Source organism: Arachis hypogaea, chromosome 15 (genome assembly GCF_003086295.3).
Source record: "Arachis hypogaea cultivar Tifrunner chromosome 15, arahy.Tifrunner.gnm2.J5K5, whole genome shotgun sequence".
In the NCBI taxonomy this organism is placed as follows: domain Eukaryota; kingdom Viridiplantae; phylum Streptophyta; class Magnoliopsida; order Fabales; family Fabaceae; genus Arachis; species Arachis hypogaea.
In genome coordinates, this window is record NC_092050.1 from 88,740,118 (window position 1) to 88,744,943 (window position 4,826).

The 4,826-nt window shown below is 35.7% G+C and overlaps 1 non-coding gene across 1 annotated transcript; it reads left to right on the forward strand.

Annotated features, from left to right (window-relative positions):
• The first annotated feature begins 529 nt into the window (after positions 1 to 529).
• LOC112753436 (small nucleolar RNA R71) lies at positions 530 to 637 on the forward strand. Its single transcript, XR_003177824.1, has one exon. It is a non-coding gene; the product is annotated as a small nucleolar RNA R71 (small nucleolar RNA).
• The last annotated feature ends 4,189 nt before the right edge of the window (positions 638 to 4,826 follow it).

The window sequence follows — 4,826 nt, forward strand, 5'->3', positions numbered from 1 at the left end:
GAGTTGATGATGGAAAAGGCTTGCTATTGCTAAACCTGTTTCTTCCTCCATTATTAAAGCCTTGTTGGGGCTTTTGATCCTTCCATGAGAAATTTGGATGATTTCTCCATGTTGAGTTATAGGTGTTTCCATAAGGTTCACCTAAATAATTTACCTCTGCTATTGCAGGGTTCTCAGGATCATAGGCTTCTTCTTCAGAAGATGTCTCTTGAGTACTGTTGGATGCAGCTTGCATTCCATGCAGACTCTGAGAAATCATATTGACTTGCTGAGTCAATATTTTATTCTGAGCCAATATGGCATTCAGAGTATCAACTTCAAGAACTCCCTTCTTCATAGGCGTCCCATTACTCATAGGATTCCTTTCAGAAGTGTACATGAACTGGTTATTAGCAACCATGTCAATGAGTTCTTGAGCTTCTGCAGGCGTTTTCTTTAGGTGAATGGATCCACCTGCAGAAGTGTCCAGTGACATCTTTGATAGCTCAGATAAACCATCATAGAATATATCCAGGATGGTCCATTCTGAAAGCATGTCAGAAGGACACTTTTTGGTCAACTGTTTGTATCTTTCCCAAGCTTCATAGAGAGATTCACCTTCTTTCTGTCTGAAGGTTTGAACATCAGCTCTAAGCTTGCTCAGCTTTTGAGGAGGAAAGTACTTGGCTAAGAAAGCCGTGACCAGCTTATCCCAAGAGTTCAGGCTGTCTTTAGGTTGAGAATCCAACCATAATCTAGCTCTGTCTCTTACAGCAAAAGGGAAAAGCATGAGCCTGTAGACTTCAGGATCTATTCCATTAGTCTTAACAGTATCACATATCTGCAAGAATTCAGTTAAGAACTGAAAAGGATCTTCAGATGGAAGTCCATGAAACTTGCAGTTCTGCTGCATTAGAGAAACTAATTGAGGTTTAAGCTCAAAATTGTTTGCTCCAATGGCAGGAATGGAGATGCTTCTTCCATGTAAATTGGAATTAGGTGCAGTAAAGTCACCAAGCATTCTCCTTGCATTGTTGTTGGGTTCGGCTGCCATCTCCTTTACTTGTTCGAAATTTTCAATCAAGTTGTCTCTGGATTGTTGTAATTTAGCTTCTCTTAATTTTCTCTTCAGAGTCCTTTCAGGTTCTGGATCAGCTTCAACAAGAATGCCTTTTTCTCTGTCCCTGCTCATAAGAAAGAGGAGAACAAAAGAAAAGAAGAGGAATCCTCTATGTCACAGTAAAGAGGATCCTTATTGTTAGTAGAAGAAAAGAAGAAGAAATTCGAACACAGATAGAGTAGGGGATTCGAATTTGGTGATGATGTGAGGAAGTAATGTTAGTTAATGAATGAATAAATAGAATAGGATGAGAGAGAGGGGGGAATTTTCGAAAATTATTTTTGAAAATGAGTTAGTGATTTTTGAAAATTGGTTTTTGAAAGTTGTTAGTATTTTTTTTTTTTTTCGAAATTTTTGAAATTAAAAATAAAAAATAAAAATAATTAGTTAATTAAAAAGAAATTTTTGAAAAAGGGGAAGATATTTTCGAAAATTAGAGAGAGAGAGTTAGTTAGGTGGTTTTGAAAAAGTTAAGAAACAAACAAAAAGTTAGTTAGTTAGTTGAAACAAATTTTGAAAAGATAAGAAGTTAGGAAGTTAGAAAAGATAATTTGAAAAGATATTTTTGAAAAAGATAAGATAAGAAGATATTTTTGAAAAGATATGATAAAATTAGTTTTGAAAAAGATTTGATTTTTAAAATCACAATTAATGACTTGATTCATAAGAAATCACAAGATATGATTCTAGAACTTAAAGTTTGAATCTTTCTTAACAAGCAAGTAACAAACTTCAAATTTTTGAATCAAAACATTAATTGTTTATGTTATTTTCGAAAATTTAATACAAAAATAAGAAAAAGATTTTTGAAAAATATTTTTGGAATTTTCGAAAATAACTAAGAATTTTGAAAAAGATTTGATTTTTGAAAAAGATTTTGAAAAAGATAAGATTTTCAAATTGAAAATTTGATTTGACTCATAAGAAACAATTTGATTTTAAAAATTTTTGAAAAAGTCAATCCAAATTTTCGAATTTGAGGAGAGAAAAAGGGAAAGATATTTTTTTTTTTTTGAATTTTTATGATGCAAGAGAAAAAAACTAAAAGGATGCAATGCATGAAATTTTTAGATCAAAACAATGAATGCATGCATGAGTGCTATGAATGTCAAGATGAACACCAAGAACACTATGAAGAACATGATGAACATCAAAAACATATTTTTGAAAAATTTTTAATGCAAAGAAAACATGCAAGACACCAAACTTAGAATTCTTTAATGCTTACGCACTAAGAATTCAAGAATGCATATGATAAACATGAAAAGACACAAAACAAAAAATCGTGAAGATCAAACAAGAAGACTTACCAAGAACAACTTGAAGATCATGAAGAACACTATGAATGCATGAATTTTCGAAATATGCAAGATGCATATGCAAGTGACACCAAACTTATAATGTGACTCAAGATTTAAACAAGAAACATGAAATATTTTTTATTTTTTATGATTTTATGATTTTTTTGGATTTTTAACTTATATTTTTCGAAAATTATTTAGAAAAAAGAAAAATAAGGATTCAAAATTTTTTTTAATATGAATTCCAGGAATCTTATGCTCTAAAGCTCCAATCAAAGGGTCAGGCATGGCTTAATAGCCAGCCAAGCTTTAGCATGTAACTCAGACATGACACGCCTGACATTCCTTGCATTCAATAGCCAATTGGCTAAGAAAGACAAAGAAGCTCTTCGATTGAGTATAAGGATTGAGACATGGCTTTACAGCCAGCCAGGCTTCAATCATGCTTCATGAAACACTAGAATTCATTCTTAAAAATTCTGAAGCCATAGAATAATTTATTTTTGAAAACATTTTTTTTTCGAAAATTTATTTGAAGAAAAACGAAAACAAAGAAAAAATTTTTTTTTTGAAAAAGTTTTTGAAAAATTTTTGAAAATAAAATAAAGAGAAAATTACCTAATCTGAGCAACAAGATGAACTGTCAGTTGTCCAAACTCGAACAATCCCCGGCAACGGCGCCAAAAACTTGGTGCTCTGATCTTAATTCATAATTGTCACAACTTCGATACAACTAACCAGCAAGTGCACTGGGTCGTCCAAGTAATACCTTACGTGAGTAAGGGTCGAATCCCACGGAGATTGTTGGTATGAAGCAAGCTATGGTCACCTTGTAAATCTCAGTCAGGCAGATATAAAGTGATAATGTTGTTTTCGAATATTATATAATAAAATAGGGATAGAGATACTTATGTAATTCATTGGTAGGAATTTCAGATAAGCGAATGGAGATGCTTTTCGTTCCTCTGAACCTCTGCTTTCCTGCTATCTTCATCCAATCAGTCTTACTCCTTTCCATGGCTGGCTTTATGCAAGGGCATCACCGTTGTCAGTGGCTACATCCCCTCCTCTCAGTGAATCATATGCTCACGCACCCTGTCACGGCACGGCTATTCATCTGTCGGTTCTCGATCATGCTGGAATAGGATTCACCCTCCTTTTGCGTCTGTCACTAACGCCCAGCACTCGCGAGTTTGAAGCTCGTCACAGTCATTCAATCATTGAGTCCTACTCAGAATACCACAGACAAGGTTTAGACCTTCCGGATTCTCTTGAATGCCGCCATCATTCTAGCTTACGCCACGAAGATTCCTGTTAGAAGATCTAAGAGATATTCATTCTAGCTTAATTCATGTAGAACAGAAGTGTTTGTCAGGCACGCGTTCATAGGGGAGATGGTGATGAGCGTCACACATAATCATCACCTTCATCACGTTCTTGGGTGCGAATGGATATCTTAGAAGCGAAATAAGATGAATTGAATAGAAAACAGTAGTACTTGCATTAATCTTTGAGGAACAGCAGAGCTCCACACCTTAATCTATGGAGTGTAGAAACTCTACCGTTAAAAATACATAAGTGAAGGTCCAGGCATGGCCGAGATGGCCAGCCCCCTAAAACGTGATCAGAGGATCATAAGGTAATCCAAAGATGCCTAATACAGTAGTAAAAGGTCCTATTTATAATAAACTAGTCACTAGGGTTTACATGAGTAAGTAATTGATGCATAAATCCACTTCCGGGGCCCACTTGGTGTGTGCTTGGGCTTGGGCTTGAGTGTTGCACGTGCAGAGGCCAATTGTGGAGTTGAACGCCAGTTTCTGTGCCAGTTTGGGCGTTCAACTCTGGTTTTGGATCCTTTTCTGGCGCTGGACACCAGATTTGGGTAGAAAGCTTGCGTTGAACGCCAGTTTACGTCGTCAATTCTTGGCCAAAGTATGGACTATTATATATTGCTGGAAAGCCCTGGATGTCTACTTTCCAACGCAATTGGAAGAGCGCCATTTCGAGTTCTGTAGCTCCAGAAAATCCACTTTGAGTGCAGGGAGGTCAGAATCCAACAGCATCAGCAGTCCTTTTTCAACCTCTGAATCTGATTTCTGCTCAAGTCCCTCAATTTCAGCCAGAAAATACCTGAAATCACAGAAAAACACACAAACTCATAGTAAAGTCCAGAAATGTGAATTTAACACAAAATCTATTAAAAACATCCCTAAAAGTAACTAGATCCTACTAAAAATATACTAAAAACAATGCCAAAAAGCGTATAAATTATCCGCTCATCAACGCCCCTACACAAGGAGAGTCAACTTTGATCAAAGGTTGGACCAAGTCCTTATGGACATATGTGTAGAAGGAGCTCAATGGAAGATTGACTCCAAAGGCAAGCCGGTTCAACTAAGAAGATTGGACCTCAAGCCTATTGC